The 24,066-nt window shown below is 35.2% G+C and overlaps 1 protein-coding gene and 1 non-coding gene across 3 annotated transcripts in view; both read left to right on the top strand.

The window, feature by feature from the left end:
* Window positions 1-24,066, top strand: part of Taf3 (TATA-box binding protein associated factor 3) — a 162,346-nt gene that overhangs the window by 61,675 nt on the left and 76,605 nt on the right. The gene's annotated exons all lie outside the window — the stretch shown is intronic.
* LOC141417598 (U2 spliceosomal RNA) lies at window positions 19,555-19,745 on the top strand. Its single transcript, XR_012442256.1, has one exon. It is a non-coding gene; the product is annotated as a U2 spliceosomal RNA (small nuclear RNA).

Here is a 24,066-nt window from a genome sequence, read left to right as displayed (position 1 = left end):
CTATCAGCTTTACATAATTGATCTTTTTTGCAAATACAAATTTCAGAAGGAAGTACCATAATTGCTTTTTCTTTTTTCTACCATGTTACAGAAAATTTGAAAATAGAATTAAAAAGATGAAAATTTGTTTGGTTGCTCTAGAGTTTTTATAATAAAAAATGATTTTTAAAAGAGTATATGGTATTTTATAAACCTTTAAAGTGTTAAAATATTGCTTGACATGGTAAAATATATTGTCAGATTATTAAAATAAAAATATTTATTATATCTAATTAACACTTCTACCATAAAATTTTGGTCGGTTTCACAATATATTGTTACATAATCCAGCGATTTTATACATACACTTTTATCTGTTTAGGTAAGAAGTGGGAAGGAATTACACAATTTGTAAATTTCTGCAAGTATTTCCTGTGCTGGGTCCTGTCAGAATTCCTTCTAAGCCAAGATTTTCTCTTATTGTACCAAACTCTCATTTTGAGGTATTCTCCTCTCTGTGTTTAGTATATCTCTGGCTTTTGTTGCCTTAGCTCTTTGTTTGCCTTCAAATCATTGATTGTTTTTGTTACTTCTTTTACACTCCTGTGGCCAGACTTATCCTGGTCATCTTCTACTTTGACTGTTGCCACTTCCTTCTCATTGATCCCTTGGCTTCTAGCATTGTCCCAGCCTATCTGATCCGTGTTCACCAAGGTTATCTCTTCTCCCTGCTCTTCCACCTTTGGCTTCTTACCTCTGTTTTGCCAGTATCAACATTTTAACGGATATTCTCAATCCTTATTAGAATCCTTCTTAATGTAATTGATTCTCATAATTGAAATACTACTTTTTTAGATACTTCTGCATGCCCCATATCTATTTAATTATTCTTCTCAAAAAAAAAACTATACAGAACACAGAAAGAGGCAGTCAGTCTCTAATGTCATTCTTCTGAATTTAACCTAGTGTTTTCACTAGTGAAGTAGCTATAAGACTCAAATCACCCCAACTGTAATCTTGTATTCTGTATCATCAAAAGAACTGCATATTTTATCAGTACTAACATCTTTTTCTTTTCCATTTTTCTCTTAGGTTACAGTAAACTCAAAACTGATTTCTAATATAAGCATTGATATCTAACCTATAGTTACTATTTGACTTTGGAATGTGGCACATTTTCAAAACTTTTCTTCTCCCTAACCAATACAATTTTTTGTTTGTTTGTTTGTTTGTTTTTGAGACATGGTCTTGCTATTTAGTCTAGGCTGGTCTCAAACTCATGATGATCTGCTTCAGCCTCCCAAGTGCCTGCGCCACCCTGCCCGACTCTAGTACACATTTTTCAGTGGAGTGACTATTGTCAGGAGGGCAAGTCGGCATTTGGTCAAGGAGAAAATAAGACAAAAAATTACCACATAAGGTAGAAAAGTATTATATAGAAAAATCAAAACCAACCAAATAATAGTTGTCTGGATCATGTCTCAATGTCCTGTTTCTAATAGCCAGATCTTAGAGAGGTGGTATCCATCATCCTAGCAAATGTAGTGTGTTACATACATAAGTGACCTGATTCTTGGTTGATGACTCGACATTGAACTGTTGAAAGTAGAACAATAATTTTCTATCAGTCATTATTTTAAATTGGAGTTCATTTCCTGGAAACCTACTTTCTATTCATTTATTCATTCAGTTAATATCTATTGAACATTTGCTATTAATGCCAAAATCATCTGTAAAATTTTTATACATCTACTGACTATTTAAAATCAAATATTTGATTAAACAATTTTAGTAGGTGTTTTTCTTAGAGAAGTTCTCTTGATGGGCTTGAATCTAGGCTAAGATTCTATTTAAATATGAGGTGGATAGTGTTTTGACTGAGCTCCGGGTTGAGTCTTCCTAAATTGGAGCATGATTCCAGTTGAAAGGACTTGGGCTTTTCAATGAAGCTTCTTATTACGTACATTTTTTTCACTACTTGTGTGGGCTCCACAGTTATTGACCCCTTGCATGTCTCTCATCTACAAAATGGAGAGAAGGGTATCCATGTCACACAGTTGAGGTGAAGATGAAATGAGATCACTTTTCTGGCATGTAGTAGGCGTTCACAGACATTAGTGCTGCTTACTTCCTACCCTGGCTTCAGTCAGTACTTGACATGAGTTGCCAGTACCCTTCAGTGCATACCACAGCCCAACCTGCCGAGATAGAAATACCAGCTTGGGCCAGTGACTGTAATAGTAATGGCTGTACATGCGTGGGGAGTGGGAAGTGGAGTAGGAGAATTAGGAGAAGAAAAAAAAAGGAGGAAGTTGCAGGGTAGTTGCTGCAGGTCCTTGTGCCTTGGTTTACCTACCCTTACAACCTACCTATTCCTAGAAAGAAATAGTATAACCTTGTTCTTTTGTGTTAGAATTTAATATAAATTGCTTCAACCTTCCAGTTTTCTAAAAAATAATAATTCTTCTTATATTCTTTTTCTCACATTTTTTTAAAACTTTAATCGTATTTGCCATCCCCATCACCCATTCTTATCTGCCCTCTTTCTCAGATCTTTTAATGTTCTGCTTTAGTTAATGTGGAGTTGGGGGAGGGTGTGATGAAGACCAAAGCCAATTCTTGCTTAAACCTTCTTCATTCTGGGGATGGTCATAAGCCCTAGTGCTGTCCAAATTGGTAGATTTGGCATGTCTATAGACAATTCTTTGATAGCACACGTGCTGTTGTATCATCATTGTCATATGCCAGTGGACCAAATGTAGTAAGATGGACTCACTTTCAGAACTTGTATGTTAATTAAGTGCTGTTACTTGCAGAAGGCACATGTTGCAACTAAGTAGAGTGAATAGATTAGACATGGTTGAGAATGAAAGAGGAGGTAAACTCTTGCTTGGATTTTCCTCTAATGACTTCAATCCAGGAAGGCAGTCCTCTATCACCACCAACCCAGGTAAGTCTCTGTGAACAGCTGGGGAAGTTTGAGAGGTTATGCCCATTGAGCACCCTCCTGCTTGATGCTCTCTGGGCTTCTTTATCAACAGTGTTTAATGCAGTAAAAGTTATTCTATAAGACTCTATAAGTCACTCTTACATGCAATGACTGTTTTTGTGAAATCCCTAATCCAGCCTTCCTTCACTTGACTTTTGAGTCTATTCTAGAATACCAACTACTTTTCCATGGAAGAAGGAGGTGGGAAATGGCTTTTGGGTATATAAGCATAAGTCTGCCACCCATTATATTAATTTTTTGCCATGTCCTTTTTTTGTTCTAAGGATTTTTGTATGTTTTCTTACTTTTTTTTTTTTTTTTGAGATCAGTTCATTTTATTGAGAAGCTCAGACATGGGAAGGAGTTGAGGGGACAATGAAATCTGATGTCCTTGGCAAGGTAGGATCTTCCTGGCCTTGCTGATCTGAAAGCTTTTTTTTTTTTTTAAAAAAAAAAAACAACTTCTTATTCATGTTGCATTGTAAGTAGTATTTTTTTCCTTTTACTCTGAGAATATTAATTATATTGTTATTTGAAATTTTTCTTTTACCCCTTGCATTACTAGTTTCTTTTGAATTTTGTTTTTTTCTCCATTGGTGGAAATTGTCTCAAGTGTTTTGTGACTGCTGGGTATGCTTTTGTATTTGATATGAAGTACTTAAAACTTGAATGAGTTTTGTGTGTATGGTCAGGGATTGTTGTTAGTGAACTGGACTTTAGGATGATTAGAAATTGACCTTTCTTTGAGAAACAATGCTAGTCCCTATAGGTTTTTCATTTACTTTAGGAAAACTTCCCCGATCTGCTTGGAAGGGGAGGAGTTATCATAAGCGGCTGCCTACATTTTTAAGTGAACATTTAGAGAGTGGCGTAAGAAAGCTGATGTGTTCATTGATCAGATGGAAACTTTTACCTAATGCAGGTTTAACATCCATAATAAAAATCTGAAATCCATGATGTTGCAAAATCCAAAACGATTGGAAAATTCTGTGCGTGATCTCATGTAACACGTTGCTGTTAACATGCAGGCTCCCTAAAACATATTAAAATTACCTTCGGCATAAGGTGTAACAAATTTTGTGTTTATACTTGGGTTACATCCTCAAGATATCTTATTGTGTATAAATGCACATATTCCAGAGTAAAAAACCCTGAAAATCTGAAACGCTTCTGGTCCCAAGCATTTCAGATAAGGGATACAGAACTTGAACCAAAGCTTAGGCTTCATCCCAACCCATTGTTGTGTGTGGTTTCCCTTGTTCTAGAGCTTTTCTTATTTAGAGACCTGTGTCTTCCTCCTCCCTTCAGACAAAAAAACCTGGCATCTTCTGCCAGAATGAAGAAGGAATAGCAGTTGCCTGGCTGCCTGGGATTTTGAAGGCCATCTGGGTGGCTGACTTCTTCCAGCAAACACATCAACTACTATCCTCTTGTTAGCCCTGTCCATCCTCCAAGGAACCCATTGCCTCTCATCCTCAAACTCTTCCAGGATTCTTCCGTGAGCAGCAGTTTATTTACTCACTGGCCTTTCTTTTCGCAGGGTGCCTTAAGTATCAGTGTTCCCTTCCCTTTGCAGTTAAACTCTTTCAGTCACCCCTTCTCCATCTTCTGAAAACATTGATATCTGTGTATTCTATAGCACAGTATCCTAAAGACTGGGACACGATAAGGACAGTCTGTGTCCCCAGGGAGCCTCTAGTCCTGTTGATGCTAACTATAGAACACAAAGGAAAAAATCTGGGAAGAAAAACCTAAATGTTCAGCAGTAGAAATATCATTAACTAAATTATTTCTTATATGATAGACTATGGAGTGTCCATTTAAAAAACCATGTTTTTGAAGATTAATTACTTAAAGGTATATACTATATAATGTTAAGTGAAAATAGAATAACTGGTTTTAATATGATTTCAATTATGTAGAGAAATAAATGTAAAATTCACATAGGAAGATTAAAATAAAGTGAAAACCCTATATTTGTACTGCTTTCTTTTCTGGACTGTAGGGTTGTGCTGATTTTTTTTTTTTTTAAGTATTTGTTGAACTGTATTAGAATTATCTTTCTCCCTCATTTCTTTCAGTTGCCATATTAACTAGCATCTACCTATGCCCAGTATATGAGTCCTTTTTTGTTTGCCTCTCCAAAACATTATTGAATATTTTGAAAAAGTATGGGCATTTATATAACTGTATAAAGCTTATGCCAAAGTGAAATCCACTGACTAGTATGGTAGTTGTAACAGGACTTTTGACTTTACCCTAAGGCTTTGAATATCTAATGTTAGTTACTTCCTGCCATTTTCTCTGTTGTTTCTTATTGCTAAAATAAATATATTCTTTAAAGCAGTCAAGAAATGATGAGTAGTACAATAGTGTTTTATAGCAATTATCAATAAATTACAGTCATTCCTTGGTATCTGCAGAGAATTGGTTCCATTAGTTCTAAACTCTGCTTATACTCAAGTTCATTATGCAAAATGGCATGGCATTCTCATACAGCTTATGCACGTCCTCCTACACACTTTAAATCATCTCTAGATTACATAATATGTACTAAAGGTCTTTGTAAATAGTTTTTATACATATTATTTAGGGATTGATGACAAAAAGAAAGTCTGTACATGTTCAGTTACAGATGCACTTTTTTTCAAATACTTTGATCTGTGGTTGGTTGAATCTGAGGATATGGAGCCTGCAGATTTGGAGGGCCAACTCATACTTTTAATGGAGACATTTGTCTCAAAATCATGAAGCAAAATGTAGGATGCTATGTCATTTCTTGTGCCTTTGAATGATATTGTAGTTAGAAGTTGTAGGTAAAATAGGTAACTATTTTTTATGTGTGACTGTTTTTGACTGGTGGGTGGCTGAAGAGACATCAGAGAACCACTAACTACTGCTTTGTGACCCTGAGAGGAACCAAGGAAACAAGTACAAACATTGTAATGCTGGTATAATTGAAAACTTTTGTGTTCCTGTAATGTGGAATATGAAATCCAATCTTAGAAAAATATAAAGTAGAGAGTTATGAAATGATACTAATTCCTTTAATTACTATAGAAGGACTGTTTTTATTTAAAAAAATTCTCTGTTGTTACACTTAAGTAGCAATTTTTCCACTTTTGGGAGTGGTTAAAGAATAAAGGTATAAGGTAGGGTTTAACTCATTCTGTTTAACAGAACTTTTCATTCTTTAAGATTCTTATTAAGAAAATAAGATTTTTTGGAGGGGTTTGGCCAGGTGTGAGGGCACATGTCTGTAATCCCAGCACAATGGAGGCTGAGACAGAAGGATCCCAAGTTCTAGGCCAGCCTGGGCTGCATAGTGAGACCCTAAGTAAGTAAGTAAGTAAATAAATAAATAGATTTTTTTATTGGAAGCATGTCAATTTTATACTAAGTAAGTAGGGGTTTGTAAAACTTTTAAAATTATAGTATATTCACTAAAAAACAATTGACATTTAGGATACCATGTTAATCTTTTAAATTAATTTTTAACCTGATGCTTCCTGAAGTAATAGTGTATTTAAATATTTATAATTTCGCATTCTTACAGAAACTCTGCAGATGCTTAAATTGTTTTTAACTTAGCCCAATAATCTAAAACAAGCTTGTAGGCTGCATATTTAAAGTTAATTCATTGCATTTGGTTATAATTTATTTTAAAATACACCATATTATAAACTTATATTTCTTGTGACAATTTATCCAGGTTTGTCCTGTCATTTATTATTTAAAGCTACTTTGATTGAATTTAAATACTGTACACTATTAAGAAAAAAGTTCATGAAGAAAAAAATTTTAACAAGTAAATATATTCTTGGAATGTTTCCAGACCTCAGCATAGTCCATGCCACAAGAGTAAGGAGTCTTTCTTGAATGAGGTTAATCACCCACAAGGTGCATGTTGGTCACTCTTTAAAATTCTTATAAAAATAAAGAAATTAATTACCCAATATGAAAACGAGTCTTACTCTTTCTGGCAAACATTCAATTAACTTTTTAGTGCTTGCTATTTAATGTTGTTTTTGACCAACCAACCATTGAAAACCACTTTCCTTTGAAATTGGGCTTGAGTAGAAAACAATATTGTATGTAGCTGTTTAGATGGTCAGTTTCATTTGGTCATCAGCTTTTTTCCGCATGATCTTTGAATTCAATGGCTGATTATATTTTAGATTCACTGTGAGATGTGTCTTGAGCACATTTATTTTGTATATTTAGTGTTTAACATTTAACTGCTCAGATCTACTGGGAATGACTAAATAAATTCTTTAATTAGTATTTTGAATTAAAACACTTCAAAAATGTTTGAGTATTAAAAATGTTATGCCTGATTCACTGAGGCTTTTGACAATCACATTTAAATAAGGAAGTAGGTATTTGTATGTATTTTTTTCTGATATTTTAACTAAATGTAGATAAATGCCTCCTATATTTTAGAAGATTCTTTCCAAACTTGATAACCCTGTCATTTTTGGCCCATTGGCTTGCTCTCCCTTTGAACATAGACATGTGCACATGTATACACACTCATACCCACACTTCATTCTGAACTACTTGAGAACCATTGCCAGTGTCTGAAGCTTCATCCCTGTATCCTTCAGCATGTGTTTCCTGAAAACAAGGGCACAACTCGTCCATAACCACAGATTAACATGCATTTAGGAAATATAACATGGATGCAGTATTATTTGTTCAAATTCGGGTTCCCCTCAGTTTTCCCAGTATGTCATTTCTAGCTGTCTTCTTACCCCTCAATTCAGGATTCCTTTAAAGAACATTTACCACATTTAAGTTGTCGTGTCTCTTAGTATCCAACAATCTTCCAACTTTCTAAAAAGGAATCTCTAATTATTCTGACATTAATTGAAACGTCTAAGCCAATGTGGGTATTCATGGTTGTTTCCTCAAGGTTAAACCCAGGCCCAAAAAAACCAAAACAAAACAAAACAAAAACACCTCTTGGCAGGGATGCTGTTTAGGTTAGATTATTTCTATTTTAGTATGTTATGTCAGGGGCATAAAATGTCCATTTATCTGTTTTCAGGAGTGGTAATCATTTAGTTCAAGTGATGTCCATCAGATACTTTTCATTGTAAAGTGAACTTTTTCCCTTTATAATTAATGGGTAGTCACGTGCTATTTTGAAACAAAACAAATATTCTATTCTTCAACATTCATTCACTATAATCGTGGTTGTAAAATGTTGCTTTTATTTCTTCTGTGTTGAAATTCCTCTGTTTATTTAAAAAAAAAAAAAAAAGGTCTCTTTCCTACCCTGGGCCCTTTTTTGGTGTTAGACTGAAGTCAGGATTCCTTTTCTACTCAATATGTAATAACTCATTCCTGTCATTATGTATGCTGCTGCTCAAATTGTCCCAATTTTGACAAATGAGGACTCCTTCAAGCTGACTCCTGTGTCCTTTGACAAATGCCCCATCCATTTCTTTGAACATTTTTCCTCCCTGTTTTTCTTTTTTAGCTTTTTCTGACTCCATTCTCACTGTGTACGTCCCTTCACTGTCTTAGTCTTAGGAACAGACATTTTTCCGTGAAGTCCTTGTTCCTTTTAGCAGGGGAAGTGTTATTTAGCAAAATTAATTTTTAAAATTTTTGATTTTGAACTTCTCTAGTTTGTTTATGACAGTCTCACTATGTCATCCACGTTGGCCTCAAACTGCCATCTTCCTACCAAAGCCTCTTCCTTGAGTGCTGGGATTACAGTCATGGTCATGGACCCCTATACCCACTTGTTTTAATTCTTCAGTAAATTGTTGTGAATTATAGTCACTTGACTGCTGTAGAATACATACTTATTCCTCCTAACTATATTTTGTTACTGTTACCTGACCTCCTTTTCTTCTCCCTTCCCTAAATTTATGACTTTTAAAAAGAACAGAGTATCTAACTGTATCATAGGCCTGTGTTTTTTTCTTGGGGAATAATTTTTTATCTGTTAAGCAGTCTTTGAAATTGCTTAGATGATGGAGGGTTAGCACGGTAGAATGTAAGAATTTGAATTACTTGTAAAAGTACAACCTTAGAAAGGCTATGAATAAATACTGAGAAAATCAGAATGTTAACCTTTTCTTTTGAATTTCAGGCAGGCATAGTTTCTTTATTTAGCCTGTGTTTAAGAAGTATTCATGATTATCCTAGGAAGTTTCATGGGTACCAAGATGAGTGGGATACAGATCTTGCCCTTCAGGAGCTTGTGATCTGTTAGGGGACATGAGACAAGTATTCGCACATCTGTAATGTGACATAAACTACAGTAAGTGTAAAAAAATTTTAAGGTATTATAGGTTATTTAGAAAATGGAGATCAGCTCTGATTCAGGGTATCAGAAGTTTCATGGTATATTTAAGTTAGAGTCCAGTCTACCTAGAAACGTGGGCCACAGAGAGGGAAGCAATAGAAATGACCAGAAATAAGATGAAAACACTTTTGGAAAGCCTTACATTTCAGTTTGTTTCAAATTCAGTAGAAAATGAGAGTCTGCTCATGGCTTGAGCAGTCATGTTTAGACAAGTTCTTCAGAAGTAATAGATCTCAAATGGTTTGAGAAATATGATAATGGTCTGCATGGTAGTAGAGTTAAAGAATGCCTAAAAATACCACTTCTATGATGGGCTTTCCCTAGCTAGGGAAGGCTGGTCTATGGTGTCCCTATGCTTTGTATCCCTAATACAACTGAAGCTAGATAATCACTGATACATTTTTCCTTTAAATCTGTCTTTCTGTTCTATTGTAAGTATCTTGAGGAAAGACCTTGTTTGTCTTGTTTACAAGTATATATTCTATACCTTGTAGCCCCAGATTCACAGCATATATCTCAGATTTGTTGAATAATTAAATGAATGAATTAGAAAGTGGAAAAAGAAAATAAATTGGTGGTAAAGCAAAGGAACAGATGAACTGTACATGTGGATAATTGTGATGGGAAATGTAAAAACAAAAAAAAAGAAGAAGAAAAAGCTCAGCAGAGGTTGCAACTGGCAGATGATAGGCTGCGCCTGTGTAGCTTGCACAAGGCTGGCCTTCTTGATATTTTAATGAAACTTAAGTGGGGGGAAGAAGTTTAAAACCTGAGATTTTGGGGGGCTCTCTTGAAAATCTAAAAGCTCTAAGACACTGGGCACTTCATAACTGACTGCTAGTAGAGCCTAGCTGGACCTCCTTTGGGTCGAACACAAAAGCTGCAGTTATGGACATTTCCCCTCTGCCTGGTACTCCTCTACTCTGAACTGTTGGTTGCTATTTATCCTTTCTCTCACAGTGCTCCTTTTTTTTTTGACAATATTGAGGTTTGATTTCAGGGCCTCAACACTTGCTAGGCAGGAGCTCTATCAGTTGAGCTATGCCCCCCAGCAGTGCCCTTTTTCTTGTTTTCCTTTTGTTTTGCTGGGAGTAAGAAGAAAAGTGAAGTACTTCTTCTATTCTTCTCTCTTCAAAATGGAAAAAAAAAAACTGACAGTGTCATTTGTTCCAAGAAAAAAGCTTATTTCTCTGTGAATATGAAGAATATTATTTGTCTTTAATACACAATTTGTCTGTATTGTAACTCACTGGCTGTGTTTGGAATAAACTCTGCCTCTCAAGTAAGCATTAGCATTCAAGACCCTTGAAGTAGACTGTGCAGCAACTGACAAGTGTGGATGAAGTAACAGATAGGAAGAGGCAAAAATGACTAAGTTTTTGGGCATATGTAGTAACTGCTGCCTTTAATATAAATGGGAAAGTCAACTTCCTTCCACTCAGAATTGAATGGAAAGAGGGTACATTAGGAAAGATCTTGGTCCTTCTCCTCATCCAAAAAATGGCAGACTTACAGCACAATTTCTCCAAAAGACAAGCTGCAGGAGGCATAGATATTGAAGCAAAAACAGAAGGTTAGAGGGCAGTTGGTATGAAGTGTTGATTTTTTTTCATTCCTTTTTAGGAAAGAAAAGAAATAGGCAAGTCAAGAGAAGCACCTGGCTTTGGTGGAGCCAGATATAGGTATATATGTATACATTTTGGTGGGGATAGAACACAGGGCCTTGCACATGCTATGCAAATGCTCTACCATTGAGCTACATCCCCATCCTCAAGCCAGAAATTTTTGTTATTTTTTGAGACAGGGCCTACATATGCTAGGCTCAAACTGTCTTCCTGCTTCAGCCTCCTGAGTGTTGGAATTCCACTCAGTGGATCCAAGTGTGGAGATTTTTTTGGTTTGTTTTTGTTGTTTCTTTTTACTGGGGATTGAGCTAAGGGCCTCATACTTGCAATGCAAGGGTACTACCACTGAGTCCTTTTGCTTTTAGTTTGTTTTTCAGATAGGACTTCACGCTTTTGCCCTGAGCAGCATTGGTCTGTGATCTTCTTCCTTCTGCCACCTGAGTAGCTGGGATTACAGGTGTGCACCACTGTGCCAGGCAGAGTTTTTTCAAATTTTAATTCAAATAAATTATTTAGTGTTTTCTCTCTTTTAGACAGAATCTATTTTTATTATGCCCTGTAAAAATATAAAGTGTTTGCAATGTTGTATAATATTATAAAAGAATATACAAGGTTTTTTCACAAGTGGGCAAAATTGTTAGAGTTCATATTTCATAAAAGTTCATTCTGAAGCAATAGAGAGGTTGAATTGAAGCTGGAAGTGACTTTAAGACATGAACAAGTAAAGTGACTCTGTAATAATCAGGAGAAACTGGTGAGCATCTGAACTAAAGCAGCAGCTGCGGGAACAGAGAGAAAGGGATCTATTCCAGAGATTTAGAAATGGTACTGATTTACAAAGCCACCTGTATCCATTGTCCTGTGCCCCCTTGTGAAAAAATCTTTCACGGTTCCACAGTATTATGATGCTGGTTTTTAAACTTTAAGATACAGAACCCTCTGACTAAAGAAGACACAACTGGGAGATACATATATTACAGTGCACAGGACAACGGATAGAGCCTTATTAGGCAGTCCTACAAACTACCTATCTAACACAGGCACCATTTCTGCCTGTGACTCAGTTAAATATTTTCCAAACTGCTGCAATTTGTGTATTATCTTCATATAGAATATTATATAACATTGCAATATTAGTATAATATGAATTTTTTTTATCTCTTAAAATAGCTTAATTTTAATTTACGTATCCACTTGACCCTTGTGCTAAGCAGTAATGCCTGTGAAATCATAGGATCCTTGTGCTACTTATATTTCTGATACATACTAAATACAAAGAAGCTCACGTCTAAATGTCCACTTCCAGCCTGAAGTGGCCTCACTTTTTAGCAGGGCTGTGCATATCAAACTTTGGGAAATGTTGGATTTCACCCGCCTCATCTAGCATTCAATTCTGAACAAAACTCCTGAAGAAGAATGGATCCCATGGAGGCGCTGAAGCTCTGAGACACACATGAAGTGGGGATGTGGATAGGCCCAAGATTTTAACCTGTGAAGAATTCAGCATGCACTGCTGTTACTTCATATGTGCCAGACCTGGGTTTGATTTTTACAAAGATTGCTAAAAGTTACTCAAGCTATTCAAGCCTATAGGAAGCTAAACTTGTTGACCCAAAGAATAGGGTCATCCAGTGACAGTCACCTAGCTGTCAGTCCACATGATGGGGGAAGTACAGAGTCACAGAAAGGACAGACTTCACGTGGGAAGGTCTAAAATAAAAACGTGCTATTTGGTTAGAGATTGAGAGGTTACAAGAGGCCAACAAAAGAATAAGGTGCCTTTTTACTGCACAAAGTAATAGCAACTTAGCAGAAACTTCTAAAGTTATACAGAAGAGCCACCTGTTGCTCCTCTGCCCACAACTAGAGGTAATTTCCCATCAAAGATGCATTTATTCTGCATTTCTAACCTGCTTTTAATTCCACTGTTCTCTTTACCATCCCCTCTTGTGTCTACATAGGCATAATTTTTTCAAAGCAAGTGTCACAAATTCACATGTCTTCCAGAAGCAGGTATTAATAAGAATGATTAAGTGGTGGGGATCTTTGGACTGGAGACTGTTTTTTCTGCCTAGAGTGGGCGGCTACTGCTTAGGTTAGCTGCCTGTTCCCATGCAAGAATACACATCCGATGTTGCCATGTTTTTCTGTTTTAAGAATAGAAACTGGGAGTTCAAATTATTAATTGAAATCTCCTGATTTTTAAATGTTGGACACTTTACTTGAAATTCTAACAATAGCTATTTCATGGGAGGTAGCTATGTAGATTAAATGGGTTAATAAATGTGAAGGTCTTAGACTAGTCATAAACATCATTTGCCAATATCATCATCATCTCCATCCCCATCTTTATAGCTACTTTTCTCTTTCTAAATCTGGCTTCCTGAGAGCTGCTGAAGAAAAGTGCCACAAAGCTTCTTCTATGATAAGAAGCATCCAGGCTACTCCACAATGCCAGGGCCACAAAGTACACAGTGACACAGAAACTAATACCAAACACTTTTCAAGCCACATAACCCTTTCTTTAGCAGACATTTATGTAGAAACCTGATATGGAAAAAAGATTAACTTGAATCTGTACTGTTTGAAGTTTTTATGGGTAGTTGAATCTCTGGTAGAGCAGTAGTTCTCAAACTTCAGTTTGCATCAGAATCATTTCTAAAGCTTATTAAAGCACAGATTTCTGGGCCCAATCCCAGAGTTTCTGAGCCAGTGGGTCTGAGACAGGACCCAAGAATTTGCATTTCTGAGAAGTTTCCGAGTGACGATGCTGGTGCTGCTGGTTGGAAACTAGGGAGAACCACAACTGAGAGCTAGACGGTAACAGTTTTATAACCAAGAGTCTTGGTTTGCAAGCGATAGACTTGCAGGAGACATTTTATGGACCAGCCATAGTAGTGGCTATTTTTCTTCCTTGGAGGCCTGTTGGAAGTCTGCTGTCTGCAATGTGTTTAGTGGTTTAGACCAAGTGTGGTCCACTGACCAGCAGCATCAGCTGGAGTTTGTTATGAATGCAAGTTTATGGGCTCCATTATTGAATGAGAATGTCTGAGAACTCAACGATCTGTGTTTTTAGGAGTTCTCTAGTTGATTCTTACACATGCCAAAGTTTGAGAATTTCTGGCCTACACATACTCTAGTCATAAGTTGAGGAATAGCTATGTTTAGTAGTGTCCACTCTCAGGGTTTGATCACTACCACTCTACACCTCACAATAGCCATTCTTACCAAATTGAAGGATGGATTCTACCAGAAGCTTCCTTGATTTTCACTGTACTAGTACCATTAGATAAACTGCTGCATCAGTTAACAACTTAAGTTCAAAAATGATGCAAAGAAAACGCTAGTACCATCAAAAATAGGAAGGAGGGAGGGAGGGAAGAAATGGGAAGGTAAGCCAATTATATAGAAAGGATGATGGCTTAAATTTAGAAATATAATTTCTGCTTGATAGCCATAATAGGACAAAAAGCAAGTAATATAGTTTAATACTCTAGAAGACCTGCTAGATACTTTCCTACTCCCCATTTAAGCCTCATGACATTATGGAAAATTACCACTGCAAAGCAGATAAAGGTAACTTCATCTTCAGATTAGGAATCAACTAGAAATTGAGAGTCTGGATTGAACCCAAGTCTTGTGACATTAAAACCTTTGCTCTTTGCATTTTGTGATAGTAATTAGTTCCCTGAATTTTTAGAGTCCCTTAAACCCCTCTTTATATTAAGCACTTACTATTTGTAAACACTGATGTGTTCCTACTTTTATTTAGATATGAAGTTTCTAGTAAAGATATTGTCTAGTATGATATCTTACAAATGAGCAAATATACAAACTAAATATAAGGCTTTTGAAATTAATTCTATATTGTTTTGTAAATTTTAAACACATTTAATTCTACCCACAAACTGAAAGCTATCCAACCAAACTGAAAGCTAGGAATAACTTGGTGAATTCTGAATTTATTTATTTATATAATGAATCATGAAGCAGATTAGAATTTTAAAACTCTTATGTCAGCAAGTTCAAACCAGAAATAATGCATACTTTCCTAAATTATTGAATAAGAACAATACTAGAACAATAGTATTTATGTTATTTTCCTTGTTATGTAGAACTTCTGGTCTTAAAAAATTAGCTCTTTAGCCTTAGCTTTTAATTATCTTTGATTTTTTTAATTTGCCACATTCTCAGTGCTATATGATATATTTTGGGGCTATATGATATTTTGACTTTGATCTGTGAATTTGAAGGGAAAATTCAAATCTGAAAGTTTTGTCTTACTATATTGACAGCTTGGGCTGCCATAACGAAATGTTGGCGATCCAAATTTAAAGTGCCAGCAAATTTGGTTTCTCTTGAAGCCTCTTCCTTGGCTTGCAGGTGGCCACCTGCTTGCTCAATATATTTACATAGCCATTTCTCTGTGCCCACAAACCCTTGGTGTCTCTTTCTCTTCTTACATGGACACCAGTCCTGTTGGGCTAGGGCCACACCCTCGTGACCTCATATAACCTTAATTAGCTCTTAAAAAAAAAACCATGTTTATTAGTATATGATAGTTATGGGGGGGTTGTTGTGATATTTCCATGTATACATATATTGTACCCCAGTTTGGTTCAGCCCCTGCATTATTTTCCTTTCTTCCCCATTCCCCATCTTAAAATAACTTCAACAGGTTTCAGTATTCAGTGTTCAGTGTTATACATGTATAGAAACCACATCAACCACATTCACTCTTCTTTGTCCTCTTCATTTGCCTTCTCTCTTCCACAAGTGCCCTCCCCTTAACATGACCTATTTTGTATTCCTGACCTCATTGTTTAAGTGTCTGTTTGTTGTACAGTGGAGATTTTGCCTTGGCATTTTACCTGTAAATATATTGTGCTTAAATCAGTCTTACCCCTATACTGCTCTTTCTCCCCCCCTTTCCCTACCCTGTATTGTTTAACAGTTTTAAAGACTCACTCACTCACACTGGGGGGCTAGAGTTCAACATATGAATGGAAGGAAGCATAATTCAGTCCATGACAGATACAAATGAAGTTAGGGTAAATAATGGATATCTTTTAAATTCAGGTTAAATCTGAGAAGGAACCCAGTGTCACACAGCAGCTACTTCAACTCTTGTTAGTCCCTATTCTCTCCAGGCAATATTTCTTTCTATTCCTTTATCTCATAAATAATAGAAATACAAAAATCAGAAGCTTGATCCTGCTTCTGAAAGGTTGCTATCTCAGTTATGCTATAATATTTTAAGATTAATTTAAAAACCCTTTTTATTTGGGTGGGAACTCATCACCCAATTTGGAGGCTTGGAAATATACTGTGCTGCACTTCACTGGTTTCCTTTATCTACCAAGTGGTCTCTACTGTCTCCTGTACCAGGAACATTCTCGCTCCTTTCTTCTTCAGCCCATTGATGAATCTTGATCTCACTAAAAATGAGACAGATAGACATTTGTGCTGCTAGTGTGACACAATAAAAAGTACACTGCATCACCTAAAAGGTGTTCTTCCAAATAACTTGAACCTGAGTATAAACAAGACTTTAGATCCATCTACATGCTTTCAGGAAATACAGAGAGCAGAGGTCAGGTGACACCATGAGGAGGAAAGGAAGCAGCTAAATCCTCAATGCAATGTTCACCAAGTTTCTTCAGCAAATAAATGGCATGAAAAAAGTGAGGAAGAGAAATAATTATTGTTCAAATGAGATTTATGTGACATATCAACCAATTGAATGCAGTATGTAGTTCAATGATACCGATTCGAAGAAGTTGACTAAAATATACATAATTTTTGAGGAAATTTGTATATGGCATGGGCATTAATCTTACCAAGTATAATAATGTTATTGTAGTTGTAAATATTCTTAAAATATCTTTCTTTTAGACATGGGGTAGGTAGAGCACTTGTATAGCAAGCACCATACCCCAGTACCACCATATATATTAGAAATATATATATATATATGTATATATATATATATACACATGAAATATTAGAAATATAGATGATTAGAAATATACGTGAAAGTAAAATCATGTGACATCTGAGATTTGTGTTAAAAAATATGCTAGGGATAAAAGCAGGAAATGGTTGTTTCTCGTCCATCTTCAGTTACCTTCAGTGAGGGAGATCCTTGGCAAAAGCAGGTATTTTGCCCCATCCCATTAATTTTGATCATTTCAGTCTGTTTATTTCATGGCATTTATCACAGCTGTAGATAAAGAGTTTTATGTTGATTTATTTGTTTTTTTTTTCTTTTATTATTCATATGTGCATACAAGGCTTGGGTCATTTCTCCCCCCTGCCCCCACACCCTCCCTTACCACCTGATTTATTTGTTTTGTTTTGTTTTGTTTAACCCCAAGCTGTATAAACTCCTGCAAGTCAGGGACTGTCTTCTAGTTCACCACTTTATATTCAAATCTTGGTATGGCATTTGGCAGACTTTTAGTAAACATATACCAAAAGAATAAATGAGAGGGAATTTGGTTTCATAGACATTTGCATTTCATTGTTTCCAAATTTGAATTTTTCACTATAAATTGTTAAATAAAATTTATTGTAAATGTCTATGCTTCTTACCTCACTTGCCTGTTTTTAAGAAGATAGGACAGTAAGTGGCTTAGGCTTTTATACTTGACAATTCAAATATGAAATATTTTAAATAATAGTCTTTTTAATAGTAGGTACTTGTTAGTTTTTAAGGTAGAGTTAAAAGTTTGTTGTTATTTCATTGATCCATTCATTACGCTTTTCCTTATATAAATAACATGTCCTTACAACAGGTACCTACCATATCTATGTGCCTATCACAAGCCTTCCCTACTTCCCACCTTCTTTTTTCAAAAACCTGTTTCTACCCAGGAGAGTAAATTGTTAGAGTTTAAGGTAAGGACTTTTTTAGGTTCAGGCACTATATCAATTTAAGCTTTTTAAACCTACCACATAGCTTTTAAGCCCTGGTCTTCTTAAGAGTCTACACTGTCTGTTGTATCTATCATGCCAAAATGAGTGAATGGATTGTGAAGTGTTTCAGTGTAACTCCTACACATAAAGCAAAAGAGTTCTGTTTGGATACTATTCAGTAGTTTCTTACTAAAGTACTGTTCAAAATAGAAACCTTGCTTTCAGCTAGCCAACCATTTTGGTTTATTAATGAATTATCATGTTATATCTTTTCCTTATCTTCTTCTAAAAATATATATTCCTGGTTTTGCCCATGTTTTTAAGTTGCATATATACATACAAGCTATTATATACAGAAGTAGTATAATTAATCTCATTTGCCTGTCACCCACTCTTTTACTCATCAGCGTTACATGAAGATCTTAGCTATGAAATGTAAGAACTCAGTTAATTTTAAGAATATAACAGGTGAATTAATTCTAAAACTATGTCAGTATATATGTTAATATCTGTACATGAATTCCAATTTTATATATATTTTGTTTATAATAACTGACACCATGTCTGTCACAATTTTCAACTTAATGGAACTTTCAAGGTAGCTAAATATGTCAAAGACATGTTTTTCATATCAGATGTTATTTTAAAATATTAAAATATATTCAACCCTTAGATAAAATTCTACTTTATTTGATTCAGTGCAACTTAAAATCTAGAGTCTTTTAAAAATCAGTTTATTTCTATATAAGTTTGGGTTCTCATATGTATCATTGCCTTAAATATCAGGAGTATTTGTAATTTTCTTTCAACAATGTGCTTTTCTATTTTGTTTACCATTTGAGGAATGTTGTTTATCTTAATAATAATAGTTTTGAAGCTAATTAACAAAAACATTTAATTGGATTCAAACTTGTTCATCTCATTTTCTTAAGAAATATAGACATGTCTACTAGAAGGAGCGACTTTGAAGTCATGGGGCCTGGTTTAAAGCTTCATCTCTTTCTTATTAGATTAATTCATTCAAATACATGTGCATTTATTGAGTATCTCCTATTTGCTTAACAAGTACAAGCATGTTTTTCAACAGGGCAAGTACTTCAGTGAATGAAACAAGATTCTTTCCTTTGAGCTGCCTACATTTTAGTTGGGAAACAGTGAATATAAAGTAAACTAAATAAACATTTGATAAAAAAATTTCAGGCAGTAATAAAGCCTATGAGAAAAATAATCCCAGAAGGAGGAAAGAGTGAGGATTAGAGACAGAGGAGCTGTTTTTAAAGTGTCAGAATGGCCTTTGGTCAGCCTTACGTGAAGAGAGCACGTGGTGTCTGGGGGTAAACATATTTCAAACAGAGGGTACAGTAAACACAAATACTCTCTCACAGAAGCAGGTTCTACATTTTCTAGGAATGATAGGGTGTGTTTGTGGAAGAACAGATCCTAGAGAGAATTAGTAGATGGATGTGGAGAGGGAGATGGATTGGAGATGGAAGAGGGACCAGTTCTTAGTTCGTGTAGGCTGTAGTATGGAATGGAGTTTGGATTTTTTTTCTAATCTAAATGGAGTTTGGGTCAGGGGAGTGGTGTGGTTTTTGCTTTAATAAGCTCAGTCTGACTGCTGTGTGGAGGATAGAAGGTAGGGGTTTTGTAAGAGGCTGTTACTAGACAGGTAGTACAGTAGATTTGCCCTACAGAGGTGACAGTGAAAGGCTAATAAGTGTATTGCTTCTCAGCCTTTTGGCTAAGGTCAAGTGTACTATCTGTTCTTATCAATTTAATATCTGATATGTCCTCTATCTGAGGACAATATATTAAATGGATTTTTGAAACAGGGAGATGGAATAGGAGCTTGCTTTGTCCACTCCATGCATCGACCTGGTATTGCAGTACCTCCAGGAGCAGTGCACCAAAAAAAAAAGAAAGGCTAATAGTGGACTTGCTACTGGACTGGATGTAGTATGTAAGGAGAAGATTTGGAAGTCAATGAGGAAAAGGAGAATTAAGAAATAAGTACTTTTGAGAAGTTATATAATATAAAGACTAAAAATGGACCATTGAGAAAGGTAGAGGCCATTGATGACCTTGACAAGAGCAATTTCAGTGGACAGTTGGAGAGAAAATCTGACTGGAGAAGTCTGAAGGAACAAAGGAAGTAGAGACAAATACATGTAGGCAATGCTGAAATGTTTAGACATGACAAAGAACAGACAAGTGGAGCATAGCTGGGTCATACCAAAGAGTAGTCATACCAAGAACTCTGTAGTCCTTGCTAAGCTCTTGCAGAGTATGCTGTCCTGATGTTGTACACATTAGTTATACACGTGAGTAAGTCCTGTGGTCTTCCTAAGCCTCTGTGTGCCTTCGCAAGCATATGTGTTTTCACCTGTAAAATGGAGAAAAGTCTAGTATTGAAGGCTTTTAAGATTTAGAGATAATATGTCCACAGAATCCAAGTAGGAACTGGGTTATAATAACTTAGGCTTAATGACTTTTTCCTTATTATATATGGAAAATACTGTATAGATTTCTTTCATATTCTCTTATGGTTGGTTCAGTTGTTAATATTAATGTAAACAAGTTAAAATTTTAAAAACATTTGTATATAAATGCTTGGTTTATTTGTTGAGTTAAATGAATGGTGTGGGTGCATTTGTGTGATTCCAATCTTTGTTTATAATGTTAAGCTTTTTCATGGTGTGCATTTTATTCTGATTATATAAATGATAGAATGTATTTCTAGTCATTGTATCCCAAATAAAGTCATTGATTCTATGTAACATGTACTGTAATAGGAAACAGTCTCCTAACATCTATTGTGTATTATGCACAGAAACAATGTCTAAAGAACAAATCAGAATTTGAACAATATAAACCACACCATATCTTGTTTATTTGATACAAGCTGGCATTTTAAAAGTCAGAATGGAGATAAAAATCACAGTTAATTGTTTTCATTATTTAAAATAATATGGCTTAACCTGAAAAGCTTTTACGTTTGCAGTTAAAACATTTTTAAAATAAAACTTACCATCTTAGCAAATATTTTAAGGAAATTTGGCAGCATTGAAATCAAGTGAGGTTGTTTTTATCAATTTAGAAAGTTAGTAATTTTTGTAACAGTTATTTATACTGTAGCTAAAAAACTGTTGCTCTTTTCCCAAGTCTTAAAGCACACTGACCCTCCATTTGAACCCAGCTGTAATGTAAACATTTTCTTGGGATGGTTAGGGGTTGGGTCAGCCAGTCTGGAGGGTATTAGTGGTGTTCTCTTCCAGGAAAGTTGGAATCCCTGGATAGTTCTCAGGAGCACCCATCTTAGATGTTACATATTCCTTATTTTTTTCTTTGGTTTTCTTAATAATGCCTACTATGCCTCTTGAAAACCTCATTAGTAAAAGATGTAATTAACTTTACTTTGAAGTGCAAGCCCAGGGTAGTTTTATTTGGTAGTTTTCTCTCCTTTCCACACCAGTTACTGAAATCTATAATGTAGAATTCAGGCTACGAGGGTTGAGGTTATTACCTTGCTGTCTTTAAATTTTCTTACTTTTTTGTCATCTTTTACATATCCAAAACATTTTTGTTCAAAGCTAAGCTGAGTATTATATCAACTGCCTTTGACTCTCACCCTCTTTAAATTTCCTGAGATGTACTGAACAGTGTTTTTCAACCTTTCACTCATGACCTACCTATGGTTGTTAAATCGCTTTAGTGATTTGAAATCAACATTTAAAAAAAATTAAATTGACTTACCACTCATAGTAAGGGTAAGTGTTCTTTTGTGATATTTTTGTTGCACTTATACAGATACATTTTTGAGTCTAGATTTAAGTGTGAAAAATGTAAAAAAAATTTTTGAGTCACCATCAAAGTTTGAAAACTATTACTACAGTGGATATTTTAGGTGAAATTTCACAGTTTTTTGCAAGCATTTGCTTACAAAATGTAGTTTTAAAAAAACTACATTTTTTAAAAAAAGTGAATCCTCTTTTTTGACATTTCCCTATGATCAAAAGCTATACTGTGAGAGCTAAGCAAAAGTCATACTTCTCTTAATCCAAGAAACATTGAAGAACAGCTTCCTGGTTAATAGGTGTATTGAAATACATATGGCACAAAAATCACAATCAAATTTTTGTGAGGCCTACGTTGGAAGAATCATGTTCATCTTTGGAGTTTTTTTGTTTTGTTTTTTGGTGGTACTAGGGTTTGAATTTGGTAGGCAAGTGCTCTACCACTTGAGCCACTCCACCAGCCCTCATGTTCATTTTTGTTTTTATCTCCGTAAAAATGGTGGCCTGTTCATTCTTAGTATGCAACTCAAAGAAATTTATAAAAGAAATGTTTGCCCCTTGAATGTTGTCAGATTTCTCAAGCCTGTAATTGAGTACTTCTTCCTATGTGAATTTTTTTCTGCTCATTAAATAGTCATTGAGTTGTTGTTAATTGTTGAAAAGGCTTTAGACTAGGTTTGCTTTGGTTTCTACTATTTTGGTAGGTATTTTCTGGAGTTAGAGGAGGACTACTTGGAGGAGGACTAGTATGTGAGTTTTATGCTTGTCGAATTTTTCCATCATAAAATTTGTACTCCCTTAATTTCTCCAAGCCTCTTTCTCCTCTGTAAAATATAGATTATAATCAAGTCTCATTCTAAATATAAAACAGATGCTTCAGTGTCTTTTTATATCCCCAAATACATTGTAAATCACAATGTGTTGATTAATATCAGGCATGGTGTTTTTATATTAAGTGCTGTGGAATAAAAGTAGAGCTCACTAAAACTACTGCCTGGTGATAGAGACTTGATTATTGATTTCAAAACAATGATGCACTACATTCTTACTTAAATTACAGGTTTGTATAATCCTAGCTACTCAGGAGGCAGAGATCAGGAGGATTGCTGTTCAAAGCCAGCCTGAGCAAAAAGTTCACAAGACTATCTCTAAAAAACCCTTCACAAAAAAGGGCTGGTGGCAGGGCTCAATGTATAGGCCCTGAGTTCAAACCCCAGTACCAAAAAAAAAAAAAAATTACGGGTTTATAAGGTAGATGGCTCCCAATCCTTTGATCATAGTTCACTGCTTCATTATTGTTGTTTTAACTCCCATATGCCAATTTTATGTCCTAGTCTACATAAAAAGTTTTCTGTTTGCACATTGCAAAGTAAAGATATTACTCCTTAAAACATTTAGAAAATACTTAGAATTCATTTTATGTCAATCATGTCACTTTAGAGATAGCAAAAGCAGGTTAAAATGAGTAACTGGAGCACTGTATAGCTTGTATCTCCCAGTTTATCATAACACTAGTTTCTCTCTCTCGCTCTCTTTGGATTTTTTTTTTTTTTTGGCAGTACCAGGGCTTGAACTCAGGGCCTACATCTTGAGCCACTCCACCAGCCCTTTTTTGTGAAGGATTTTTTTCAAGATAGGGTCTCACTATTTGCCCAAGCTGGTTTCAAACCACAATCTTCCTAATCTTTGCCTCCTGAGTAGCTGGGATCATCGGCGTGAGCCACCAGCGCCCGGCTAGTTTATCTTAATGTATATAATTCATATACATAAGATGTCTGGTCTGCCTATCAAGCAGTTACTTTTCTTATACTATTTTTATTTTTCTAAATGAACAAACAAAAGTCAAAATACGAGCAACTGTGTTTAAATACTACTATGATTATGACAGAAATTTCAATTCAAAGTAAAGACTGACATCCTATATCCTTGATTCGTAGTGGTCAAAAAATAATAAAGTCATACTAAGAATAGGATGTCAGATGTAATTTAAAATAGCTTTTTGTTACATCTTAGAAAATAATATGGTTTATGTGTCTGCTTATTAGCCATTGTTATAGGGTGTGTGTGTATGTGTGTGTGATCAAAATAGACTGTATTCTGTAATACTACTTGTATGAAAACTAATGCTAATTTTTCTTCTTCCAGTATTTGCCAAATCTTTATGTTTAACATGTCTCCAAATGAGATTCCTCATTTTTTTCTGGCTTCATTTTATTTTCATAGTTAGTATTACTATGTTTGTTATATAACAAATAATAATAATAGCAATAAAGAAAGCCTTTTCCCCTCTCCAAAGTGCTTTTATGTTCATTCTGAATTAAATGGAGTAGTCGATACATGATGATAAAACTTTTTGCTAAATACATAGTATGCATCAAATGCAAACAAAATATGGGCTTCCTTCCCCTGTTATTTTTGATTCGTGTACAATTGTTGCTG

Source organism: Castor canadensis, chromosome 15 (genome assembly GCF_047511655.1).
Source record: "Castor canadensis chromosome 15, mCasCan1.hap1v2, whole genome shotgun sequence".
In the NCBI taxonomy this organism is placed as follows: Eukaryota; Metazoa; Chordata; class Mammalia; order Rodentia; family Castoridae; genus Castor; species Castor canadensis.
The sequence above is the reverse complement of the archived record's forward strand: the minus strand, read 5'-3'. Positions and strand labels throughout refer to the sequence as shown.